The sequence below is a fragment of the Hydra vulgaris genome, chromosome 01 (assembly GCF_038396675.1).
Source record: "Hydra vulgaris chromosome 01, alternate assembly HydraT2T_AEP".
In the NCBI taxonomy this organism is placed as follows: Eukaryota; Metazoa; Cnidaria; class Hydrozoa; order Anthoathecata; family Hydridae; genus Hydra; species Hydra vulgaris.
In genome coordinates, this window is record NC_088920.1 from 27235468 (window position 1) to 27248042 (window position 12575).

At 31.1% G+C, this 12575-nt stretch overlaps 1 protein-coding gene across 1 annotated transcript in view; it reads left to right on the forward strand.

Moving 5' to 3' along the window:
• LOC100210554 (histone-lysine N-methyltransferase 2A) overlaps positions 1-905 on the forward strand; it is a 100968-nt gene extending 100063 nt beyond the window's left edge. Inside the window, exon 27 of the mRNA XM_065787796.1 lies at positions 793-905. The gene's annotated coding sequence lies outside the window, so the exon portion shown is untranslated. The remainder of the gene's footprint in view (positions 1-792) is intronic.
• The last annotated feature ends 11670 nt before the right edge of the window (positions 906-12575 follow it).

Below are 12575 nucleotides of genomic sequence, written 5' to 3' on the forward strand. Positions count from 1 at the left end.
TTTTGGCCTGATCTTGCATCTTACCATTACTCAAAAAGTGTAATCGAATGGCATCAACAAAATGCCGTTGATTTATTACCGAAAAACATGAATTTAGCAAACGTGCCACTTCAGCACATCTTCGTCTAATTGTAAAATTTAGGGCAAACATGAAAGTTAAGCTTTGTAAGAATGGCGAAATTGGGTATCAATCGATTCCGTTGATTTAGGGGTGTGGCATCACAAAATCTTATGAAAACTGTTGTTCAAAAACTTATGCGAAGTGTCCGCACTTAATTAAATATTGTAATCAACTCGAAGATAATATTTTCTAAAAACTTTACTGCGTTTTAGAGATAAATTTGCTTTAAACCATTTTTAAAAAATTATCAAAGTGATTAAGTGGTTCTCAAAACGTTTTAAAAAACCCATTAAGTATGCATGTGTGTACAATGTTCATTAAGTAGAACGATATTTGGAACATAGTCTTGATACGGTCCATTTTTTCACGCGATATTTATCACAAATACTTTTTTGTGACATTCCACTTACGTAATCGCCAATAATTTTCTTTCTTAGTTCCAATCCAAGACTGTCGGGAGCCATTTTTGCACTTGAAGTCATAAAAATAATAAAAATAAATAATCACGCTTCTCAAGGCTTACCGTGTTACATTTACCTTGTGATACATTTACCTTGTAATTCATTAAGTATGCATGTGTGTATGTATATGTTTATCCATATGTATAATGTTTATTGTATATATGTATAATGTTATTATATATATGTATAATGTTTATTGATTTATTTTAGTCACGAGACAAGAAAAATGGCTTTCGAAAAGATTATATTTTATATAAAAGTGAATTTTGAAATCTTTTGTGTACATTTGTTTTTATACTAAAGAATATTTTACAAAAACTTAAGAATTGCAAAAATTTTTATGATCCGGTAATCGAATATTAGTAAAACTAAAATGTTTAATGAATATTGGAATTATAGTCGATTTCAAATTAGCGAATAAAAAAAAGACCGTTTGCATTAAAGCCGAGTGATCATTTTTATTTGTGACCATTATTATTGCATAAAATTAAATTCTTTTTGCTACTCCCATTAACAGTTTTTGAACTTGCATAAAAAGTTCTTACACTAAAAAAAATGTTAATATGAAAAATCGTTTTCGTGGCGTTGCGCAATGGGAGAAATATTTTACTAGTGTTGTAAGTGTAGTGCTGTTTATATATATATATATATATATATATATATATATATATATATATATATATATATATATATATATATATATATATATATATATATATATATATACAGTATCGGACAAAACGAGTGCAACCAAATAATGCTAATTTAGTTTCTTTATATAAAAGTGCTGCATTTTTTCAATTTAGAGAAATAACTATGTAACTGTTTGGAGACAAAGTTCTTCAAGTTTTATTCATCACAAAGTTCATTTGTACACGAAAATTGATAAATTAATCAAAAGTATTAAAAAAAAGTTGATTTCCTTCCGGACAAAACAAGTGCAACTCGACAAAATATTAACCAAGCTTTATTTCGCTATCAATATTTCGTGGCGAATCCTTTGTTGTCGATCACAGCCTTGCATCTTCGAGGCATAGATTCGATCAGGTGATCAATGAAACTTTGTGGAATCGCTGCCCAGGCCTTTTGGATTTGTTCAAACAGTTGATCCTTATTGCGAACACCTTCACAATTAGTTCTGCGGTTGACGATCTCCCACAGGTTCTCGATAGGGGATTGAGGCGGCCAATCCATCACCGATAGGTGGTTTTCTTGAAACCACTGGTTGACTTTTTTTGCAGTGTGTTTCGGATCGTTGTCTTGCTAAAAAACCCATTTTATTGGCATATTCCATTCAGCATGAGGTAACATAACATCTTTCGGGATATTTTTATACATGAAACGGTCCTTTATGCCATCTTTTCGATGTATTGGACCTAGACCGTTAGCAAAAAAATACCCCCAGACCATTACATTGCCTCCACCATGCTTCACAGTCTTATGGCAGTAACGTAAATCGAGGCGTTTTCCGGCCGGTCGACGTACACGGCAAATGCCATCGCTCCCAATGATGTTGAACTTTGCTTCATCACTGAACAGGACAGTTCGCCATTTCTGCACATTCCAGTCAATACGAGATGTAGCAAACAGGAGTCTTTTCTTCTGGTTTTTTAGTGAAATAAGTGGTTTCTTTGAAGGGCGTCGAGAAAACAATCCGGCTTCAACAGCACGTCGTCTGATTGTTCGGTCCGATACAGGCAGCTCTAATTGCTTTTGTATCTCGACTGATAATATCCAGGGATCCTTCTTGACGGATCTGAAGATCCGTCAAGAAGGAACTCGGTCTTCCACCTTTGTTATTTGCTGCCAACTTCCCCGTAGAACGATATTTGGAACATAGTCTTGATACGGTCCATTTTTTCACGCGATATTTATCACAAATACTTTTTTGTGACATTCCACTTACGTAATCGCCAATAATTTTCTTTCTTAGTTCCAATCCAAGACTGTCGGGAGCCATTTTTGCACTTGAAGTCATAAAAATAATAAAAATAAATAATCACGCTTCTCAAGGCTTACCGTGTTACATTTACCTTGTGATGATACAATAATGCTATGTGGAACACAACGTCATGGTTGGATGTGGACTGTATTGATGTAATAAAACACTTGTTGTATTTCACTTCTTGTATTGATGTTCTTCGATAAAACACTTTGATAAAACTCACTTCGATAAACTGTCTTGATAATACTGACTGATTGACTTTCATATACTGACTGAATTACATGTCGATTTACATGTCTCTTACATAGTAAAATGAACCTGTGTGAACCTGTTCTAAAAGATTCTAGATGCTTCTTTTCGATGCTTCTGGAAGCTTCTGGATGCGTCTGGATGCTTCTGAATGTTTCTGGATATTTCTGGATGCTACTGGATGCTTTAAGATGCTTCTTCTGTAAACTTCTGGAAACTTCTGGATACTTCTTTTAATTATTAAAAAACTTCCGTGACGTTGACACAGACCAAACTTAAGAAAATAAAACAAACCTAAAAAGTTGCACTTGTTTTGTCCGCTGCAAAATGGCACTTGTCAACGAAATTTCTGCCTATGTGCTGTCACCTGTCAGCTGATTGCTCATGTTTTGGCATGCTATAACTCCAGACTCCTGAACTGTTTGCTGTGGTAGCATATATAAATAAATATATATATATATATATATATATATATATATATATATATATATATATATTTAGTAACTTAAATAGTTTTCAATTTCAACTTGGCTTAAAGCAATTAAACTATTTTTGAGTTATAAGACCCACACAGCGTTATAGTCAGCCGTAAGGTAGTATTGCAGCGTTTGATTGGACCCAATAGTTTTTACAGAACACAATGAATTGTTTTTACCCTCTATTGGCTGTAACTATACATTGCAGCGTTTTCAGTTCTAAACGTACTAAAGTTTATACTAAACAGTACTTATTCTACTTATATACCAACATGACGCCAACCATTTCCGTCCGTAACCTGTCACCTATCCAATGCAGTTGGCGCATCAAAGGCTAAAAATTTGGTCCGATTACAAAATCAATGTATTTGCCGCCAAAATGTATTAAACGCATAATATTGTTAGCAACAGTATTTATTTGGACAAATGCTATTTTATAAAATTATAAAAATAGTTACTAAATTTTTATTGATGCTAAAATGATTTATCAGTAAAAATGTTTTCAATTAATTAAAACATTTTTTTTTTATCTGTTTGTTTAATAAATTTTATTCTAAAACAAAATACACGAATATATAATGAATATGTAATATCTTTTTGTTAATGAGAGACGCTCAGTAAATAAACTATTGCATAAAAAACCAAAGAGAGGAAGTTGCCTAAAGTAGATCTGATTTTTTAAGCAAAATATGTTAGAACTTGTTCGTCTGATACAAATGTTTTTCCAGCTAAAGCATTTTGATCATAAAGCACAATCAGGGCTGTAAGATAGGTGAGTTAGTAGGTTTCAGACAATTTTCTATAATTTTTGGCGAATAATTAAAGAAGTACGTAATCGTGCATTATCACGGTGAAACACAACTGCCTTACGATTTACTAATTCTGGACATTTTTGTTGCAAGAATTCATTTAATTTTATTAGTTGTTTACACTATAGAGTTGATTGTTTGTTAGGTGTCAGAAGCTCAGAATAAACAAACCCCTTATAATTCAACTATAACAACATAACCTTTTTTGGTAAATGTCAGCTTTTGATGTTGATTGAGATCACCAAGTTTAAACCTCTTTCTAGATCTTTTACGTTGGATACTAAAGTATACAATCTTTTCTTCATTGTCAGTTACCATTCCCTTTAAAAATATATCGTTTTGATTCCATTTTAAAAACATATTTAGTTGGGATTGGACGAACAACTGACGTCGAGAGGACATCTGTTAAACATCTTAAAACTTCCGATGCCCACTGGGTACCAAACATGATAATGCGTTGCGTTATGTGGAATCCAGACATCATGCTTTTTCACATATCCAAGCTTTCTCAAATGATTGTTAACAGGCGTTTTTTGATGTGTTTAGCTTTTCACCAATTTCACAAACCGTGTCGATCAGCATTAATTTAAGCTTTTACTTAGTCTTTGTCAATCTTAATTGGTCTACTCTTATCTGATGCATCTTGAACTGAAAAATTTCCAGCACAAACTTTGTAAACAAACTTTGACAAGTGCGTTTTTCTGCCATACACATACTTTTCACATATTTTCTTTAGCTTTCTTATCAATTTTTAAATTAATAGCATAAAAATGCCTAAAAAGTTTGTTATAATCTTCCATTATGAAAATAATATCAAAAAATGTGATACAAACAAATATGATACATTATGATACTTTTCTCTATAAATTAAATAGCCTATAGTATTGATAAAATAAATTTGATATATGGTTTACTTAGGGTTGAATTATTAATTTTACGGATATACCGGTAAAGTTTTGTCGATAAATTTCGGTAAATAATAATTTTTACTATACTAACACGGGAAAAGTTGATAAAAAAAACTGCAACAAAAACCAAAAACTTTAGATGGATTTAGTTTCCATGTCAACTGGATGGATTTAGTTTCCATGTAATTGTTAACAGCTCTTTTATTCGATCAGCAATGTGTAAAAAAGGTTACTATTTTCCAAAAAACTTTCAAACAATTTATCTTGTCAGGTTTGAATAATTAATATTCATCAAAAATACACTTACTGGAATCTGGACTCGACTCAAATTTCTGAATCTCTACCGGCTTAAAATGCTGTAACAGTTGTCATAGAAAAAGCGACCTAATATGAGTTGAACATAGGCGATGGCATTGTCTGCTCAATTACGGATAGAGCTTCCATAATGCTTAAGTTTATAAAACTCGTTCTAACTGAGCATCAACCGTATTAAACCAATAGAATGTAAAATAAAAGACCTCAAAAATGACGACTTTGAATTAGAAATCAACAAGTACGGAAAAGTGGTTTCGTTTATGCTTGACTACAGAACAGGATGGAACAGTCCCCTGTCGATGGTTCTCAAAGTTAAAGGTTTAATCATAAAAGTATTGAAAGACGTTTCTCCGCATTTGATTTGCAGTAATGATGAAATAAACATTTTATAGAACATTTTTGCTTCTCTCGAACCAGTCAAATTGGCAGCAGAAGCTCTATGCCGATAAGATGCATCTCATGTTACCGTAAAGGGGATTTTCAAGTTTTTTGTGAACAGACTGAAACAACAAAATTCAACTCTTTGCATTGTAATGAAGAGTGCAATTTTGAGACGTAAAAAAAAACCCAATATATTACACTTCTAGATAAAAAATTTATTTTTTATAACATTTTCTTTCAGTTGATCAGACCTTTTCATTAAATAACTTGTGCTTAAATTTAATAGAAATTTTTTGCGCACATATCACGATAATAAAGGAAGTTATTTATATGCTTAGGTAATTAGTTAAGTTTGCTCGTTTAACACACATTAAAGAGACAACTTTTTTTCTTATAGGAAAAAAGATTTTACATTCAAATTTTTATTTTATTCAAAATTAATTAATGGGGCAAGGGTCCTAATAAGCTGCGGATAGTATGGAAAAATGTTTAGTAAAAACTTTATAGAAATTTATGTAATAGAAAAAAGTCAGTGCCTGTGTTTTTTTATAGAAGTTTACAGTTTTACAATGAAAGTTATTTAGTATTGAACATTAATTGCTAACTCAAAACAAAGATAAGACAGATTTTCATTTTCTACCTTTTACTAAAAATATTGAAATAAAACGACTATATAAAGAGGAAGTATAGAACGGGTCGGTGTAGAATAGGCTTACCATGACCCGCATTATATTGGTCATGAAAAGTTCATCATGAAAATTTGAGTTTCAATTCTAAATGTTCTTAAACTTTTTATACCAATTGTAATTAATCAAGACATTTCAAGAGGGTATTTTAAATATTATTTAGAATACCCACTTCGGGTACTAATATCCGAACCGCTGATAAATAGCGGTTCGCGCAAAGACTACCAAATTTTTTAAATGTGTAGTGTTGTAAATTATTTTTATATTTTATCATAAATACAATAAATTTAAAAGGTAGACAGTATTTATAGTTTTTCGCTATACCGAAATACCGACTACCGCTAAATAAAAAGAATTATTCAAGTTAGGAATAATTATAGAAATGGTCAGTGTAGAAAAGACATATCCAGACGCGTATTTTATTACGGGTCCGGACAGCTAGTAAAATATATTTTCATAATGGTTTAGCTAGCAAAATATCTGTCTGTCTCTAATTAAACCAAACAGAAAAATATTCATATGTATGCATAGTTTGAAAGGTTTCTTAAGTTTTCAAACTATGCATAAGGAAAATTTTTTTTACCATCAACAGAACTTTGACCGTCTACATCAACGTACCTTAACGTCTACGTACTTTGAATTTGACAACGAATTTTAAATGAAAGCTAGAAGCTACTAGCTTGTGACTTATTAAACATTTTAACTTGAAATATCCCAAACCTCAAATACATTACGATACCAGTACCGAAATGACATTGAAAGCGTTTTCACTAATTCTACTTAAAAAGTCAGTTTAGCATTATGTAGTTTTAATGTCAGGTAAAACCAAGTTACAAATGAGTTATTTTTTATTATTTATTTTTATTATATTAAAATGTTTTAAAGTTATTATTATATTTGCATTACATTTAGGGATGGCAAAAATCCCGGAAATTCTCAATCCCGGGATTTCGGGATTACAAATTTGTCCCCGGGAAATCCCGGGATTGAATGAAAAACTTACAATCATAGAAGATAAAGCCTGCAAAGAACTTTTAATTATCAAACACTATTATATGATTAATTTAACTGATGAAGTAAAGTAATTTAAACTATAAATAACACCTTTAAACGATAACACAAAATAACAATGTTTAAAAATAATATAAGTATACATTAATATATAAGAGTTATAATTCGTTTTGAAAGCTCCACCTTAAAAAACTCAAAGCGTCCATCATTTCATCGTTTAATCGTGTTCGCTTTTTAGAGCATAAAAACCCAGCGGCTGAGAGTCTGCTCGTTCAGACTCTACACTTGTTGGTCGTATAGATAGAATATAGTTATACACTTTTTGAAGGTGATCACCTCTTGTGCCACCACTTTCAAATAAAAACATTTCTTTTTGAATCTTAGAAGTTATACTTTCTACCCTTATAGGTGTTGTTCGTATAGCTATCAATCCTTTTTCCATAACTTCGTTTAATTGTTTACTAATTGTTTTGACTTATCACCTTCGTCGCTTCTTAAAACCTGGTTTAGCTGAACATCACAACTGCTGTCTGCTGCTGATGCTATATCTGCGGGATGAAAACGCTTTATCATGCTTACTATAATCTTTTTATTTTGATTACTTGTATTTGGTACAAAAACATCTGTGATTTTCGTTGATGTAACCTGACCATTATGAAGATAATAAACTAAGCTACTTAATGGTGTTCTCCTCTCTTTAATTCGGTCTTTCAAAGCAGCATACAGTTTATTCCCGATTTCAGATTTTTGTTGTTTTATTTTGGTCAACATAAACTCTAATGCAATGTCAGCTGTAATTAAAGTTGCGTCTCGTCGACAAAGTGCTTCCACAGTGGCATTAACAGGAGTCAAAAGTGCTACTAAATCAGATACAATTTTATATTCATTTTCGTCCATCTTAATTGAATCGTCAATTTTGGAATCCAATTCTAAATCTAGAAATGCCTTTTTAACACAATATTTTAATTTGTCAAATCTTTCAAGCATAAGCAATAAGCTGCTCCATCGGGTTTTACAATCCATAATCAAATGGATGACCTTTCCAAACTCAACTTTTACGTGCTTTTGTAAATAATTTTCATTTTTGGGATGGGGACCTTTTAAAGATTTTTACAATTTTCCTGACCTTTGTTATAACAGGTCCAAAAACTTGGTGTTTAATAGTAACCTCAGAGGTTTCATTAAACAAAAATGAATTATTTGAATCTTGAATACAATCTTCCTCTTCAGAAGCATAGTCATTAATACAATCATTATCTTTTTCTTCATCACTGTGGTTCTCTAAACTTGCAAAGGTAGTGTGCTCATCATCTGAAATTTTATCGATTTCCAAGTAATTGGGGTCATTTTTATAAAGAACTGATATTACTGCCAGCTGTAGAGCGTGGGCAAAGCATAGTTGTTGATCACTTTCTATAATTTTTCCAAGTTTCTTCATGACGCTTGCACCATCCGTGGTAATACCAATGATATCGTCCTCAAGTTTTATTTTAAAATTGTTGAGTCTTTCGTTTAGAAGTGAAACGCACTTTTCTGCTGGCCAAGATCCTAAAATGCGAATCCTAAATTCTAATAACTTTTCAACTCGTGTACGTTCACATTCATGTATCTGCAGTTTCCAAAAGAAGTCCACTCATCAAGCGTTAAGGAAAACTTGAAGCCTCTTGATATTTGATCAATTATTTCCTTTATAACTAGTTTTTTAACCTGTTCATAGCAGTCTAACACCATTTTTCGAATAGTGTTTCGTGATTTTGGGACATTTTTAAAGCCTCGTGCAACTAACCCAGTTCGTACATCAGAAGAGTTGCAAATTGTATTAAATGATATACCATCTTTTGCTGCCATACGGGAAAATACTTCAGGTAGGCATTCATCTTTTTTCGATGTTGTTGGAAAATAACTTGTGATTTTCGGTTTTTTATTTTTCGGTTCTAATAATTCTTTTGAAGTTGAAGGTGTCGTGGATAAAATTGATTCCTGCGATGTTAATTTAATTTTATGTATGGAAAGTAAATGGGTATGAAGACCTTTCGTTGAACCACCAGTTATATTTTAAGCTATTTATTGACTAATTATCTTTATTCATAATTCAAAATGAACTTATGTGAAAACAATTATACTTCAAATTAATAAATAAAGTTTATTTAATATACCTTCCGTATTTGATAACTTTTAATGTTAAAGAACTTGTGACAATCACGCCAACGTTAAGAATTTAAAAAATAAAAGGAAAACATTGCATGGAGAATAAGCAGCTCAACAAATTTTATAGCGAAAATTTAGACATTTTAAATAAATAAATTAAGTTTAATCAATTTTTGTTTTTATTTATTGTTTATTACAATCCCGAAATCCCGGGAAATTTTAGAGACTAATCCCGGGATTTCGGGATCATGAATTTGTCTGTAATCCCGGGATTTCGGGATCCCGGGATTGCCATCCCTAATTACATTAGAGTTTTTAAACAACGTTTTAATTCTAGAAGCATATTAATCGATTGTTATTTTATCGTTAATTCACAAATATTCAAAAATTTTTTCAATAGTGGGGTCTTCCATAAAGTACGTAAATCGGTATGGAGTTTAGGAGGATGGGGGGAGGGGATATGTTACCCAAAAGCGAACAAATATGTACAAGAGCTGGGAGGGAGGGGGGTTCAAGAGAGCAAGTACGTACACGGATTACCTCTCGTTCTCTATTTATCTTAAAACATTTTTTTTTTTTTTTAACAAAAGCATTAAATTTTACGATTTAAAAAACTCAATATTATGTTAAGTAACTGGGAAATGTCGAATTAACAAAAACCTTTTTTGTTTTTAATGGTTTGAAAAACTTATGCGTTGTGCGTGTGTGTGTGTGTGTGGGGGGGGGGGGCACTAAGTAATGCGTACGTACGCAGAGTAAATAAGAAGAAGAAGAAGTTTTACTACATACCTACTTTATGGATTCCTCTACCTTTACAAAAAAAACCACGTGAAAAAATGTTCCAAAACCCAGCCTCCATTGATCTTTTTCGCCGAACTTGTTCCAAAACACAGGGATATTTTCCAGTGAACTTCTAGTAAATCTTTTTTTCAAAACCCAGTAAACTTCCAGCGATCTGCTCCATCAGACTTTCATTCTTACATATAAAAATTAGGGGTGCCTACTTTTGGTCGATGGTTGGTAGAGGCCAATGTATCGGCCCTAAATTCAAATTTGTACTCTTTTCTTTTTTACTAATAGGTAAATTAAAATTTTATTTCAAATATAATGTTAACGGTCAAATTTAATGCTTGCTTATTTGCTAAAATTTAAATAAAGTTAAATATGAAAAATATCAACAATGAGCAAAGCAACTAAAAGTTTTATGTTCTTTTGATATAGATGAAAATAAACGTTCAAAGCAATTTGTAAATTTTTGGTAAAAACATTTGGTAAAAAACTTTTTTTTACATTTTACATTACATTTACATTTCTTGATTTTAAACATATGAAACACGATGTTGCATGCATTATTGCATTGTTTTATCTCCTAAATAAGGAAATTTGAAAATATTATTTTGTTCTCTAATCAACCAATCATATATGGATGACTTAGCGCCAAACCAGCCTATACAACGAATATTTTGAAATGAGATAATTTGACGCAAAGTTTAAAAGTTATTAACAAAAGCCATTAAAACAAAAAAATTCAAAGTAATTGCAGTTCAGTACACTTAAAAATTTTAATTATAGTATATTGGTGTTTGAAAAGAAACACTAAATAAAACATTTTTTAATATAAACTTTTTTTTTCGTCTTTGTTGTATAGGCAGATTTGGCGCTTAACCATAAATTTTACTATTTACATTTACATATTTACAATTACATGATTGTATAGAAAAATTGTGTTGTTTTCAAAATGGCAGCTAAAAATATTGACCAAGAAATGGAATGTGTTCTAAATCAAAACGAAGGTAATTTTTTACTTAATTTATGTTATAGTTTTGGAAAATTAGAATTAAGTAGTTGCTATATCAATTTTGCTTAAATGTAATAAATAATTTATTGGTTAAACATCCGGGATAATCAAATAAAAAAGGTAATTGAGTATTTTAATCTTTAGAACCGTTTGGTGTTTTTCCTTTTCGTCACCCCCTAGTGGAATGTCTAGGAAATGTAAAGCTGATACGAGTACTTGAAAACAAAATATAAGAAAAATACAAAGTTGCAGATACAAAGTTGCAGAAATTTTAAATTCAAATGCTATACCTATAAAACTGAGATAGAGCGTCAAGTAGTATTTTGAAAACTTTTGGACCTTAGATGATAGCGGTAAAAAACATTTCTATTTAAAAACTACCAAAAGTCTGGAGAAAAAATGTTGTCGGACAGCTGCTGGTGAAATTATTATATTTTATTACAGCTTCTTTGTTTCTAATACACAATATAGAATATGTGTAATAAAATCTTACTGTCTTTCAACATTAAATATTAGTAGCCAAAGAATATTTTACTTTCACAAATTTAATAAATGCTTAACTGCTAAAAATGCCACTGCAATCAAAATTGGGGAAACATGTGAAAAAAACTTACTATAAGATTCTAAACAAGTTGTACAAGACCATATAAACTTTTCCCCAAGAATTGAGGCCATTATTGCAGGAAAAAGACACATAAAGAGTACACGGAAAGATCACTCAATATAGGTAAACTCTTTTTAAAATATATTTAGATGAAAATGACTATACACCAATAAAAGAACATTCTAAGTAGCAAACAATATTGGCGCAATATTGTTTACATACTTTACATACTGTAAACAATATTGCTTCTGGAAATCACGGATGACCTAGATATAAATAAGTTCATACTTTGGTTCGATTCATGTGTACCACAAAACCGCAATAGTTTTATGTCAGCAGCTTGACGTGAATTTACTATACGATACCCACAAATAAAAGTCATTGAGCAGTAGTTCTAGGAGTCATGTCACTCCAGCATTTAAAAGTGTGACATTCATAGACAAATAGAAAAATTTTTCTCTGCTGCAGAAATATTTAATCCACTTGAACTAGATAAAGCAATTAAAAATGAAAGTCGTAAAAAACCATTCTGTTTACCAAATGCAGTAGTATTAGTAGATCTGAAGAATTTTTCAGTTGTTGCTAATTTGTCAAGTTATAAGGTAGTACCTTATACAAGAGTTAAAAATCTTGTTTATCGAAATGGACTGCCACACCATGTTT